The sequence below is a fragment of the Balaenoptera borealis genome, assembly GCF_965194805.1.
Source record: "Balaenoptera borealis genome assembly, chromosome: 5".
Classification (NCBI taxonomy): Eukaryota; Metazoa; Chordata; class Mammalia; order Artiodactyla; family Balaenopteridae; genus Balaenoptera; species Balaenoptera borealis.
The window spans coordinates 39,175,166-39,191,243 of NC_138862.1; the positions used below are offsets into that span (position 1 = coordinate 39,175,166).

Sequence of the window (16,078 nt, forward strand, 5' to 3'; positions counted from 1 at the left end):
ATTACGGGAGCTTGCAGCTGTTGGTAATGATAAAATCTACAGTAGGGTCCTGAGAGTGGGTGCTTGAGGTAAGGTGGAGGGTAAAATCACTAAAGATGGGGTACAGGACATGCTGGGCTTGATGATCATCTGTGTAAATATCGAAATCACCTGGGATTGTGACACAACTGTTGTAATGAGTGGTGGTAAACTAGGAGCAGGAGTACTGAAGAATGCTTGTTTTGAGGGTTAGTATATGAGAGAAATAAGAAGAGGTGCTGTAATCTGATGAAATAAAATACAAAATAGGATTAGAGAAAATGATGTGAGAATGATCTAGAAACGGCAATGAGAAAGATGGGGATTACCTACTTCATTCACCCCCACTCCCCCAGGCTGGTTCTGTGAAGGCTGTGAGAGACAGCATCCAGCAGTTGTGCGTGGTAATTCTGAAGATGAAGACCTGGGGTTCTTTGAATTTTTGTGGTGCCAGACATAAACTGGATAAAAACAAAAGTACATTGATCCTGGTGGATTCAATGTAGACTGACTGTTAAGAAGTAAAGAGAGTGGGCGTTCTTCCAGGAGAGGGCAAAGTTCTGGAATTCTCTTGACTTCTCCTTTTGAAAGTGGGGAGAATAGAGAAGGAACATTTATATTCCAAGAGCACCCCAACCCCCTTTGGCCCATGCTAATGGGGGTATACTGTATAAATTTCAAATTTTCTGTGTCTTATATTTTGACATCTTCTTTCCGTGTCTTGGCTATTGTAAATAATGCTGCAATGAATATGGGGGTACATATATCTTTTCAAGTTAGTGTTTTTAGTTTCTTTGGGTAAATAGCCAGAAGTGGAATTGCTGGATCATATGGTAGTTCTGTTTTTCATTTTTTGAGAAACTTTCACACTGTTTTCCACAGCAGCTGTGTTAATTTGCATTCCCACCAACAGGGCATAATGGTTACCTTTACTCCACATCCTACCCAATACTTGTCATTTCTCGTCTTTTTGATGATAGCCATTTTGGCAGGTATTGAGGTGTTAGCTCATTGTAGTTTTGATTTGCATTTCCCTGATGATTAGTGATGTTGAACATTTTTTCATGTACCTGTTGGCCATCTGTCTGTCTTCTTTGGAAAAATGTGTACTCAGCTCTTCAGCCCATTTTTTAATCATATTGTTTGCTTTTTGTGTTACTGAGTTTGAATTCATTATATATTTTGCATATTAGTCCCTTATCATATACATGATTTGCAAATAATTTCTTCCATTTTGTAGGTTGCCTTCTTATTTTGTTGATGGTTTCTTTTGCTGTGTAGATTTTTAACTTGATCTAGTTCCACTTGTTTATTTTTGCTTTTGTTGCTTTTGTTTTGGTGTCAAATCCAGAAATTATCACGAAATCCTATATCGAGGAGGTTGCCCCTGTGTTTCCTTCTAGGAGTTTTGTGGTTTTAGGTCTTATGGTCAAGACTTTAATCTCTTTTGAGTTAACTTTTGTGTGTGGATAATGGTCCATTTTCGTCATTTTGGATGTGGCTGTCCAGTTTCCCAGCACCATTAATTGAAGAGACTGTAACTTTCCCCATTGTATATTCATAACTCCTTTGTCATAAATTAATTGGTCATATATTTGTGGGCTCATTTCTGGGCTCTATACTATAACATTGATTTATGTTTCTGTTTCTATGCTAATACTATACTGTTTTGATTACTACAGCTTTATCATATATTTTTAAATCAAGTTGTGATTCCTCTAGCTATTTTTTTTTTTCTTTCTTGAGATTGTTTTGACTATTTGGGGTCTTTTGTAGTTTTGTACAATTTTTTTAATTGTTTGTTCTATTTCTTTGGAAAATGCCAGTGGGATTTTGATAGGGATTGCAGTGAATCTATAGATTGCTTTGGGTACTATGGACATTTTAATGATATTAACTCTTCTAATCCATAAACATGGAATATCTTTTTTTAAAAATTTATGTCATTTTCAGTTTCTTTCATTAGTGTCTTATAATTTTCTGTGTATAGGGTTTTCACTTCCTTGGTTAAAATATTTTTCTGTATTTTTATTCTTTTTGATAAAATTGTAAATGAGATTGTTTTCTTAATTTATTTTTCAGATTTTTTTGTTATTAGTGTATAGAAATACAACATATTTCTCTGTAATGATTTTATACCCTACAACTTTAATGAATTTGATTATTCTAACAGTTTTTTAATGGAGTCTTTAGGGTTTATTATATATAATATCATGCCATCTGCAAATAGTGACAATTTTACTTTTTCCTTTTTTATTGGATGTCTTTTATTTCTTTCTTTACCAAATTTCTCTGGCTAGGAATTCCAATACTATGTTGCATAAAAATGGTGAGAGTAGGCTTCCTTGTCTTCTTCCTGATTTTAGAGGGCTTCAGCTTTTCACTGCCGAGTATGATGGTTAGCCGTGGGCTTGTCATATATGGTCTTTATTATGCTGAGGTACATTCCTTCTATACCCACTTTGTTGAGAGTTTTTATCATAAATGGATGTTGAATTTTCTCCATTGCTTTTTCTGCATCTATTGAGGTGTTCATATGATTTTTGCCCTCAATTTTGTTAATGTGAGTTTCTGGAATAATCCCACTTGATCATGTTGTATCATCCTTTTAATGTATTGTTGAATTTGGTTTGCTAATATTTTGTTGAGAAATTCTGCATCTATATTCATCAGAGATGCTGGCCTGTAATTTTCTTTTTTGTAGTGTCTTTGTCTGGTTTTGGTATCACAGAAATGGTGGCCTTGTTGAACAAATTTGGGAGTGTTCCATCCTCTTCAATTTTTTGGAATAGTTTGAGAAGGATAGGTATTATCTCTTCTTTATATGTTTGGTAGAATTCCCCTGTCATGCTGTCCTGTCCTGGTCCTAATTAGTTTTGGTATGTTGTATTTTTATTTTAATTTGTCTCAAGGTATATTTTGATACCTCTTTTGATTTCTTCTTTGACCCATTGATTGTTCACTACTATGTTATTTAATCTCCACATATTTGTCAATTCTTCAGTTTTCTTGTAATTAATTTCTAGTTAAATATCATTGAGGTCAAAAAATAACTTGATATGATTTTGGCCTTCTTAAATTTATTAAAACTTGTTTTCTGGCCTAAAATATATGAAATGACCTGGAGAATGTTCCATGTACACTTGAAAAGAATGTGTATTCTCTTGCTTTTAGATGAATGTTCTGTGTGTCTGTTAAGTCTATCTGACCTAATGTGTCCTGTAAGGCCAATGTTTCTTTATTGGTTTCTGTCTGGATAATTTATCCATTGATGAAAGTTGATTATTAAAGTCCTGTACTATTATAGTATTGCTTTCTCTTTAGTATTTCTCTCTTTAGGTCTGTTAATATTTGCTTTATATATATAGGTGCTCCTGTGTTGAATTCATAAATATTTACAAATTTTATATTCTCTTGGACTGACCCCTTTATCATTACATAATGACCTTCTTTGTCTCTTATCACAGTCTTTGCGTTAAAGTCTATTTTGTCTGATATATGTATAGCTACCCCAGCTATTTTTTGGTTTCCATTTGCATGGAATATCTTTTTCCATTCCTTCACTTTCAGTCCGTCTGTGTCCTTACTTCTGAAGTGAGTCTCTTGTAGACAGCATATAGATGGGTCTTTTTAAAAAAAAATCATTCAGCTACTTTATATCCTTTCATTGGAGAACTAGTCCATTTACATTTAAGATAATTACTCACAGGTATCGATATGTAGTCATTGCCATTTTGTTTTCTGGCTCTTTCATAGTTCCTTTATTTCTTTCTTCTCTTACTCCCTTCCTTTTTGATTTGATGATTTTCTGTCATGGTATTCTTAGATTCCTTTCTCTTTATTTTTTGTGTATATACTATAGATTTTTGCTTTGTGGTTACCATGAGGCTTACATGAAACAACTTATATTTATAACAAGCTATTTTAAGTTGATAACAACTTAATTTTGAGCACATTCCATAGGTCTACATTTTCACTCCCCTCCTGTAATTTTGTAATTTTATGTTTTTGATGACACAATTTACATATTTTTATCTTATGTATCCATTAAAAATTATCATAGTTATTTTTACTACATTTTTCTTTTAATTTTCACACTAACTTTATTACTGATTAACCTAGCACCTTTACAACATTAGATCATTCTGAATTTTACTATATATTTACCTTTTCCAGTGAGAATCATACCTTTATAGGTTTTCCTGTTACTAATTAATACTCTTTTGTTTTAGTTTTAAAAAACTCCCTTTAACATTTCTTCTAAGCCTGGTCTAGTGGTGATAAACTCCTTTAAGTTTTGCTTCTGTTGAAAACTCTATCTCTCCTTCAATTCTGAATGGCAACTTTGCTGGGTAGAGTATCCTTGGTTGGCAGTTTGTTTGGTAGAGTATCCTTGGTTGGCAGTTTGTTTGTTTTTCTTTTCTGTCAGCACTTTGAATATGTTGTGCCCCTCCCTTCTGACCTGCAAAGTTTCTGCTGAAAATTCTGCTAATTGTCTTATGGAGGTTCCCTTGTACAGAGCACATAACAAGCTGTTTTTCTTGTTGCTTTTAAGATTCTCTCTTTGTCTTTAACTTTTGGCACTCTAATTATAATGTGTCTTGGTGTAAGTCTCTTCTATATTTTTAAGCAAAATGTTTATAATGTGATTTTTTGATTTATCATTTTTGATATGATCTATTGACTTCTAAAAATGTTTTCTGCAAACCTTTATTTAACATGGGACGAGTAAAGCCTGACTACTTCAAATTTCATATTTTTACATAAAAACTGCACCAAAATTGAAACCTTTTGCTCTTTTAAAGACACTGTCAATAAAACGAAAATGAATGCTACAATATGGGAAAATGATTGCACAACTACTGACAAAGACTTTTCTTTTCCTTGCAATTAAGACAAATCACCTGATTAAAAATAGACAAAAGATGAACAGACTCTTCACTAGGAAAGATATACAAATAGTAAAGAAGCACATGAAAAGATGCTCAAAATCATCAATCATGAGAAAAATGCACAATAAAATCATAATGAGATACTACTGCACATCCACTAGAATGGCTATATTAAAAATAACAGACACTACACATGTTGGTGAGGATACAGATAAACTGCAGCCCCATCTATTTCTGGTGGACCACTTTAAAAAATGGTTTGATAATTTCTTATAAATTTGAGCATGCATTTATGATATGAATCTGGAAACCCAAGAGAAATGTATCTACTCAAACAGAAAAGATATATCCATATAAACATGTGTGAATATTCATAATAGCAGCTTGATTCATAATAGTTAAAAACTGGAAAGAACCCAAACATCCATCAACTGGCAAATACTTAAAAAAAAATGATATATCCATTTAGTCTACAGTACTCAATAACTAGAGGAATGAACTATTGATCTAGAACAACAACATGGATGTGTGAATATCAAAAGCATTACATTTAAGTTTACGAAGCCAGATGTACATGGTATATACTTTATGATTCCATTTATTGAATTTGTAAAAGAGATAAAACCATAGTGACAGACAGCTAATCAATGCTTTCTCAGGGATGAGGTTGGGGAGGTAAATTTTTGGGTTATAGAAGTGTTCTATATTATAGCTGTTGTTATAATTACATGACTGCATGCATCTGTCAATACTTTCAAATCATACATGTAAAATTGGTGAACTTTATTATATATAAGTTATAATCTCAAGCTAATTAAAAAGTATTAGTGGCAGGATAGAATATATGATAAGTCATGATGGGATGACTTTTATCCATGTGGAAAAGTACAATTTTCCTATATCATACCATATTCAAAAATGAATTTTAGGTAGATTAAAGAGGAAGGGATAAATGCATTGGGGAAAATAATCCAGAAAACTTTTATTTCATGCCTAAAGTTTTAATGAAAGAATTGGAGAGCAAAGTGAAAGTGAGAGTGAAAGAAATGTGATGATAAACGATATGAAGAAAATATGAAGGGCTTCCCTGGTGGTGCAGTGGTTAAGAATCTGCCTGCCAATGCAGGGGACACGGGTTCGAGCCCTGGTCGGGGAAGATCCCACGTGCCGTGGAGCAACTAAGCCCGTGCGCCACAACTACTGAGCCTGCAGTCTAGCGCCCGTGAGCCACAACTGAAGCCCGTGCGCCTAGAGTCTATGCTCTGCAAGAAGAGAAACCACTACAATGAGAAGCCCATGCACCGCAACTAGAGAAAGCCCACGTATGGCAACAAAGGCCCAATGCAGCTAAAAATAAATAAATAAAATAAAAAATTTATTAAAAAAAAGAAAATATGAAAAATATATCAGTCATTATGTGTCGATTAAATAGATGCATATTATATCTTACACATTAGTTATTTTAAAATTCATAATAAATCTACATAATAAGAATTTTAAAAAGGAATAAAAAGAGGCAAAAGTACAAGCAGGTAGAAAATTTGAAAACAACAGTAATAATTGTTAAGCATAGGAACATCCACAGCCAAAAATAATTATTAGTAATTTATTCTAGAAGATTAATCCTTCTTGAAACACAATAAATATTTATGGAGTCCTATCCTACTACAAGTAACTACAGTTTTCAGCAGATATCTGAGAGCAAGATAAATTTGCTAGGACAAATTGTATTTTTTATCAGTGGCCAGAACAATATTTGCAGTAAGACATCACACTTTCTTTCATGGGCAATTGGTATCTATGGTCCCTCCTTTTGAATCTGGGAAGGAGCTTGAGACTGCGCCAAACCAAAGAGTATCATGGAAGTCCAACTATGTAAATTCGAAGGCAAAGTCATATCAAGGACACAGCTTTCCCTTGGCCACTCTTGGAACACATGCTTTGAAGCCTGAGTGTCCATGTGACAAGTCCAACTACCTTGAAAATACTATGTTGGAAAATCACATAGAAATAAAGAGAGATGCCCAAGGACTCCTGGCCATTCTGGTGCTCGGCCAAGACTTCCTAGCAGAAGCATCCCAGCCAAGGCACTGGCATACAGGCTTCAAGCTTCCCCAGCTCATACAAAGTGGACTAGAATCAAGTTGGTCCTGCTGAAGCACCAGCCCAGACACCAGATCTGTGAACAAAATAATTGTTGTTTTACACCACTAAGTTTAAGGGTTTTGTATGCAGCATTAGATATGCAGAACAATTGTCTAAAAATATAAGGTGGATAGAAAATGTAAAAGGAAACACAGTTATCAAGTGGGGAAAGACAGTAAGTTTGTTTTTAATATGACTTTCATGAAGGAGTGGACATTTCACGTCTGTGTCTTCAGACAATATCTAGAAGGCAGAACAGCAGCTTAGAAAAAAGATCTGAAGGGGTTGTAGGTTTGGAAGACGTTAGCTCAAAAGTGATGTCTCTGATGGAGGTATATATGCAGCACCGTTGTGTTTCCAAGAGTCTGATCACTCCTGATTCAGGGTATCTGGGGTAGGAAATCAAACAGAATCCTCATGGTGTTTTGTGTTTTTTATTGTTGTTGTTTAATTTCCCATTAACATATACCTACTTATTCAAGTTTATGCTATCAACATCAATTCCTATTTTTTCTGTCAATTTTATTTAGTCTCTGTAACTTCAGGGTGATTATAAGTTAAAGGTTAAATTGGAACTTGGAGTGACTAAACTGATTCTTTTTTTACTTGTACAGAAATGGAAGTTGTTTAATACAACTCTTTTTTAAAATTTAATTTAAAAAATGTAGTCCAACGAGTAATTGCTGAAGACCTCCTAAATTAAGCGTCACCATGAAAGTTCAAGTATTCATGAAGACTAGAAAGATGCTGCCCTAAAGGATATAAATATCTACTAAGGAAGGTAAGACATTTCAACATTGAAAAACACACATATTTAAATAAATAAAATGTGGAACAGAGTATGCTAAGTGTCACAGTAACACAGAAATTCAAAGTGATCATATCTGGTTGTAGAGTCAATGCAGGAGGCTTTTCCATGGTATTGGCTTATCAATATTGACACACTGTTCATTAACCAAGAGAACATTTTGAACAGAGTAAACCTTTTAGATAGAACATTTTAAATATAGCTTGTGTGCACTCATAAACTTGAAGAAGCACAGAGCAGAACTGGAGACACTGTGTAGTTGAATTTGCTTTTCGTAAGTACATACATTCCAAGGTAAGACTATTGGATTTTATCTTCTGATAAAATTGCTTTTGATGGTCTGAGGATAGAATTGGCATGACAAAAACTGTATTTCAGCAACTTATACCTTTATATTAAGAATAAATCAATCTGAAATCTAGAACATAAATTCAGGAGTAAGATACGTATTTTTTGTGGATGTAAATAGTATATGATATACTTCTGGTTTAAGATGGTAAAGATTTCTTGTCATCTCCTAATTAGAACCAGTAACAATAAGAACAATAAGCAGAAATAATGTTTAAAAAAAAAAACCAAACCAAACAAAACAAGTGAACAAACTCCATTTTAACCAAAATTGAGAAGCGCCAAAACCTGCAACCTCAGTACATGAATGAAAGTACCAGACTTTGGCCAGATTCAGCAGGGAACTAGATTTTTGAAACGACAATGCATAAACTGAGGAGTAAAACCAAATATTTTGAACAAATAGATCACAGTGTAGGAGCTGGTTGTAGAAACCTCCTGAACTTTGACAATACTTAGGTTAGAGTAGAAGCTAGAAATTATGCAAGCATTCCATCTCTGCAAAAGCTTGCCTTTAGTGAGACAAGTTAGATGAGAAACTATGGATTGCAACTTGCTGCTGCTGATATTTGTCAGCTGAAGTTAAATAAAATTTAATTATCTTACATACATACACACACACCCTTATCCTGGGGAGTGTTTTTACCTCTCTAGCATATATTCACTCTTCTCATCATAGTGATGCCCTGGGGTGTGTGTGTGTGTGTGTGTGTGTGTATGTTTCATTTGTAGTCTCCTTGGTCCAGGTAAAGCTAATTCCATCCTTGACTTTATAGTTGAGAATGAAAGTCTAGCCTCCCCCCACCACCCCTATCTCCCAGATATTGTTATTTGTTTAGGAATGAGCCTATCAACCAACAAAATGAATTAGACTGAACTTCAAACTTCCAGAAGTCAAAGCTTTCTTTTTTTAATTTTGTGTGAGTTACCCATGTCATTTAGGATTTTGTGATTTCTCTGTATCAGGTATTCAACTTTAGTCTCTTAAAAAAATAAGGTCTCTTTTTCTCTTATAATTTCTAGAGCATAAGACAAAGCAAGTTCAGTGCTAGTGCCGTCATTAAAAACCATCATAAAACATCTGATAAATGATTAATATCAAAATATATAAAGAACTCATACAACTCAATAGCAAAAAGCCAAACAATATGATTAAACAATGGGCAGAAGATCTGAAAAGAAGTTTTTCCAGTGAAGACATACAGATGATCAACAGACACATGAAAAGATGTTCAACATCATTAATCATCAGGGAAATTCAAATCAAAATCCCAATGAGATATCACCTCACACTTGTTAGAGTGGCTATTATCAAAAAGACAAGAAATAAGTGTTGGTGAGGATGTGGAGAAAAGGGAACACTTTTGCACTGTTGATGGGAATGCAAATTGTTACAGCCACTATGGAAAATAGTATGGAGGTTCCAGAAAAAAATGAAAACAGAACTACCGTATGATCCAGCAATTTTACTTCTGGGTATTTATCTGAAGAAAACGGAAACACTAACTCAAAAAGATATATGCACCCGCATGTTCATTGCATCATTGTTTACAATAGCCAAGACATGGAAACAACTTAAGTGTCCATTGATGGATGAGTGGATAAAGAGAATGTGAAAATATGTATGTATGGAGAGAGAGAGAGAGAATGGTTCAACCATAAAAAAGAATGAAATCTTGCCATTTGTGACAACATAGATGGACCTTGATGGCATTATGAAATAAGTTAGACAGACAAATACTGTATGATCTCACTTATATGTGAAATCTAAAACAAAAAAGCTCATAGATACAGAGAATATACTGATGGTTGCCAGAGGTAGGGGTGGGGTGGAGGGGAGGGGCAGAATGGATGAAGGGGGTCAACAAATACAAACCTCCAGTTATAAAATAAATAAGTCATGGGGATATAAGGCACAGTACTGTAACTATATTAATACTGTAGTGCATATTTGGAAGTTGCTAAGAGAGTAAATCTTAAAAGTTCTCATTACGGGAAAAAAATGCGATTACATATGGTGATGGATTTATTGCAGTGATCATTTCACCATATATACAAATATCAAGTCATTGTGTTGTACACCTGAAACTAATATAATATTATAAGTCCATTATACCTCAGTTTAAAAAAAAGACATCAGAGACTCGGGCTGTGTCCAGGGCCATTCTCTGTTCTCCCCATTATGTGGCTCTTATATTCACAGAATGACTGCTCCATCTGGAGGCAGAATAAAATGGAAAGGGCAAGGAACCAAGACTTGGGTCAGCTCAAGCTATTTAATTGTTTCAGGAAAATAGTATCATTCCTGGATTACATGCAATAGAGATCTTTCATTTCAAGGACAGGCTGATGGTCACCCCTCACTGTTACACAGCCTGGGAAGATGGATATCACGTAACTGGACACACTGCAGTTCTAAACCAAACTATGCTTCTATTAGTAAAGAAGAAAGAGAAAATAGATATTGAATAGTTACTGCATTGTCTGCCAAATTTGGTGAGAGGAGTATTAAAGTCTAGAACTCCTGGAAATGGATGAAGCCAAGAAGAAAACAGGGTAGCCAAAAGTCTTCCAACTCCAACCAAGTACTGATGCCTCTGTTTGAAATTCTGACTCCTGTGTGCTGGCCAGCTCTGCCTTGGAATTTTCAGACTCTAGATAAGAAGAATTCAGATAATCCCTTAATACAGTTTGAGCTTATGTGTGCATCTGTTTCCTTGAAATTGAAAAGGTCCAAACACACCAAGCAGACCCACTGTGAGCCTTCTAGCTATCCCAGAGTTGCATCCTGCCACAGTGGAGATGCTCATGAGAAAATGACAAGAGTTAAAGTTTAAGGTGCCTAATTCTTAATCTGTCCATCACCCTAACTCAATACTCCACTTCCTTCTTTACACTAAACATTAAACTTTTGCAAAGAACTTGTCTAGGTAGAAGGTTTTGGATTCATAAAAAGAAATATAATGGGCCTTGGCAAAAGATAACTGAAAATAAAATGTGAGAAATTTGTGAACATATAGAAACATGATAAAAAGATTATAGCCTGAAGTAGGTGAGATTTGGAGTACACAGTTTACTGTTATATCAAGTAAATTGAAGTAAATACCAATGAAACATCTCAGTGAAACAAGATAGCACAGTGAAATACAAGAATTAGAGGAAAAGGGAGACAATGCAAAGAAATGAAAAGTTATGTGGCAGAATTAATATATTTATATATTTACCTATGAAGGAGAAAAATGTCATTACAGAAATAAAAGTTACATTGGAAGCAAATAAAAATATATCCTCTTAAAATAGGGAGACAGAGGAGAGAATTAAGAAAATTAAGCCAAGTGAAATGTAAAAATGTGTAAAGTTTTGAAAGAAAATAATAACTGCATGATGGAAAAAATGGTCTAATGTACACATTATTGCTGACCCTTGTAAAGAAAACCAAACAAGTGGAATACGATACACAAAAGCAGAAACTAATGGAAAAGTTTTGCAAAGAGACAATTTAAGAAAACTTGCATAAAATAACTGAAAACTTGACACTACAAGCTAAAACCAGGTCAGTTAACACAATTGTACTTCAAGAAAACAATAAATAATCCTAAGGCATTCAGGGGGAAAATTCAATTTGTCTATAAGCTGGAATAAATAAGGCTGGCTTCAGGACCCAGTTGTAACAACATAAAAATCAGAAAGGGAAGTAGCATTGTTTCAAAATCATCAGGAAAGTGAAGTGTAATTCAAGAATTTTAGATCAAGTACAATCTTAATCAAGCATGAAGGCAACAGAGAAATTTGTAAATTCAGCAAACATGATGCTAATAAGCCAGTTTAGACACAAGCTTTAGCAAAGAGATGAGTGGGGCACTTGATAAAATTAGTGAATTTTAAAATCTTTGTAAAAACCAATTTAACTACACTGGAAATTAAGGTGACAGAATGTGGAAGGAGAAAATTGTGAAACATAGTGGTGATATGTAAATAATAGTACAAACCAAAGCAATCCAGAAGTTTTAGGGATAATGGAATGAGGGCCTAGAGGCTGTGGAGGAGGTAGAGGGAACACAGAGAATATGCAGGCATCTTAACACAGTGGTTAAGCATAGTTCTGGTGTCAGACTTTTTCATGCTGAAAGCCTTGGCTCTGCTTCTTGTCAGCTGTGTGACCGCGGCTTGACCCCCATGCTGCTGCTTCACATCTGCATGAAGTTGTGTCACAGGGTTTCAACCACATACGGTCATAGCAGCATTAGACTAAAATGAGTCAGTATTTGCAGAGTACTTAGATCAGTGCTTGGCACATTTTATCCCCTGGAAAAGTAGCCTTTAACTAAAAATACAGGATGATGCTTAAGAGTTCAATCTTTAAGACTGTCCGGGTTCAAATCTGAGGTCGAAGTCCAGTTCTTTAGAAAGAGAGTCTAAAATTTCAATTTGATCTTCTCTTACCCTCTTGGAGTCTTTGAAAGGGAAATAAACTTAAAGTCCCCCAACAATATGAATATACTATTCCTCCCCAATTTGGAATAAGGGAAGTGCCTACAGTAATTCTTTCTTAAACTGCATGTATGTATAAAGGCATTCTGGTTTAATGATACAGAGATCTTTGCCCTGTGTTACCTTGAAAGCCCTCCTTCCAACCCATTTACAATGTTCAGTGTATCATTCAAGGTCATATAACGTTCTCCTGGATGTACTATACTTTATTTTACCAAGACCCTGTTTTGAGACCTTCAGTCTTTATTTGTCGTTTTAAAGAAAAAGAACCTTGTAATGGAATCTTAAGTCCATTCTTATTTCTTTTGAATAAATTCTTAGAAGTAGAATTGTCTCAAAGGGATTATTTGATTGTTGATAATTATTTTAAAAATATTATTCATAAAAGTTATAGTAACTTTTGTTTACCTTAACACTGAGAGTTTCTGTTTATACCTCTGCCAACAACCAATATCAGCATTAGTATTTAAGTTGAATCATTACTCAATTTTGCATATCATATGTTAATTTTGAGACCATATAGAATGTGTGTTAAGGCATAGGAGTTGAGAACTAGAATCTTTTACATTCAAATCCCACACTTGCCAATTTCTGGCAATGTGCCTGTATGCAAGTTAACGTTACTGAGACTCAGTTTCTTCATCAGTGAAAATAGGAATATTACAGTGCCTTGCTGTATTTTTAGAGTCTCATTGATATATTGCATGTAAGGTTGCTGGTACATGGTATATGCTTCATAATTTGTACCTAATGTAAATATATCCTAATGTATATGTATTCGTGATATATATTTGTAGGTAAAGAGCATCTTCATGTTCTTTGCACTTTTTATTAAAGTGTGTGTGTCATAATCCTCTTCTCTCTCTCTTTTTTTTTTTTTTTTAGTGAAGGACTGTTAAATGCAAATTGACATCCAGGAGATTGGCCTGCTACCTGCCAACTTTCAGTTTGCTGTGACTATTCTTGCCTGGTGCGTCCCAGAAAGGCTGCTTTGGAAAACCACTGATTCTCAAATAATGGCTGTCATTTCTACATCTGCGCCTAGTCTGACCTTTTCTCCCTTTTTCACAGGCCGCAATCCCTGCTTCCTTCCTATAATTCTGCTTACCCCATGAGGGCAACTATGAATGTGGCCTTGCTGTCTTCCTTCTATCTGGTCCCATCTGTACTGTATCTAATGGAAATTAATCCACATTCCTAGCAGGTGTATGTTATTATTTCCAAGTTTGCACTTCAGATGCAGGTGTCTCTATTCCAGGATTGGTTCATGATGAACTTATATTCATGTTCATACCTTACCCAAAGTTAATCCAGGAAAGGTATTCAGACAATCAATGTTTATAAATATTGGTTTTGTCAACTTATTTATGTCTTTTCCTCCCCAGGGAAACAATTAATTTGGCATGAATTCTTCAGATGTTTTTGGCTAGCTTCCAGATGTTTAAAAACAGACAAAATTTGCAAAAACATGTTTAATTGTTTAATTTCATGTCATGTTTGAACCCACTTACATGTCCTCCGTTTAACTGAACACTATTGAATGTAAATATTTTATTACTTTTGTTTTTCTTTAACAGAACTAGGAAAGAATGTTGCCTTGTTAGAGATTTAGTTCTCCATCCAAAACTACCTCCAACTGAGGGAACAGTACACTATGAAACACCACGTGGTTTCTAACAAGTTGTCAATTAAGATCTGTTACTCTGTATTTGTGTGATGAGTGGGAGGCAAATGTACTAAAACCTTATTCAAATATCACAATTATTATATAAGAAATATAAATTACATCTACTTATGTCTGTTTATATCTTCTACTGTTTTAGCAACTAGATATGCTTTATATAAAAGGGAAAAAAATCTTAAAATGTAAGAAAAATATAAAATCTAAGCTTTGGAGAAATAGTTATATAGAAACAAATTTCCTTTGCATCTCTAAAAGCCTAAATTGGTCTCAGAGTCCTTTTCAAATCAACTGTTTGTCAAAGCTAATTCTTTATCATAATCCATCTATATCAGGATGGAATAAGCAAAACCTATGGTCTACCAGTACAAAACTGTTACCCAATATTTTTGGTTATTTTTTTATTCCAACCTGGGCCTGTAAAAACACTAAAAAGGAAGGTTTACTAAAATATAGTCTGGCATTATTTTTAGTTCCTGTTAGCTTGACCTTTGTGAGCTTGAAGAATCCCATCCTCCCTCCATCCTCCAAATCCCTTGAATTATAAGCAAATGCTCCTCTTTTGGTTGGTTGTTACTAAATCAATTGAAACACTTTACAGTATTGCTGCATATAATTTGGTGTATGGACCAATTGCAGTGGTATTACCTAGGAGTTTTTATTTTTCTAAAGATTTTTTTGATGTGGACCATTTTTAAAGTCTTTATTGAATTTATTACAATATTGCTTCTGTTTTATGTTCTGGTTTTTTGGCCGCAAGGCATGTGGGATCTTAGCTCCCCAACCAGGGATCAACCCCACACCCCCTGCATTGGAAGGCGAAGTCTTAACTACTGGACCGCCTAAACATGCAGAATTTAAGTCTACATATCAGACTTAACTGAGTCAAAATACACATGTATTTATTTATTTTTGGCCATCCTAAGAAGTGTGTGGTGGTATCTCATTATTGTTTTTCCTTGACTATTTTTTATTTATAAATATTTGCTGATTGAGTATTAAATTGCGTTTTAGATTACATATAAACTTGAATAATTTTTCAAATGTTTAATGGCCCTTTGTATTTTTCTGCTTTATATTTTTCCTTCTGTCTCATTTTCTTAAAACACACATTGTTGCATTTATGCAATACTGCTATGGGTATCCTTTTTTTTCCTTTTAAAACCCACCACCTGCCCTGGGTGCCAGCGCAACAGCGAGGGTTAAGTCCCAGCGTAACCTGAATGGGGACGTGCTGGGCCTGATTATGGAGGAAAGACACTCCACCAGAAGAGCTACTTGCATTGGAGCATATACTGGTATGTGTCAAGAGAATACCCCTGGCATTGGATTATTATTATTTTTTTAATTTCTCCCATCCCCACCCTCTGTCTCTGGAGTCTACCAATCTGTTCTCTGTATCTATGAGCTTGTTTTGTTTTGTTTTTTTAAGATTCCACATGTAAAAGAAATGATAGGGTATTTGTCTTTATCTGACTTATTTCACTTAGTAAAATGCCCATGAGGTCCATCCATGTTGTCACAAATAGCAGGATTTGATTTTTTTATGACTGAATGATACTACATTGTCTATATATATATACCACAATTTCTTTATCCATTCATCCATTGATGGACACTTAGGTTGTTTCCATATCTTAGCTATTGTAAATAATGCTACAATGAACACGGGGAAGCATATATCTTTTTGAGTTA

The 16,078-nt window shown here is 34.5% G+C and overlaps 1 long non-coding RNA gene across 1 annotated transcript in view; it reads left to right on the plus strand.

The window, feature by feature from the left end:
* The window catches only part of LOC309628914, a 133,205-nt gene that overhangs the window by 393 nt on the left and 116,734 nt on the right, over positions 1 to 16,078 (plus strand). The window contains exons 2-3 of the long non-coding RNA XR_014244778.1: positions 7,670 to 7,836; positions 13,588 to 15,681. This is a non-coding gene — a long non-coding RNA (uncharacterized lncRNA). The remainder of the gene's footprint in view (positions 1 to 7,669; positions 7,837 to 13,587; positions 15,682 to 16,078) is intronic.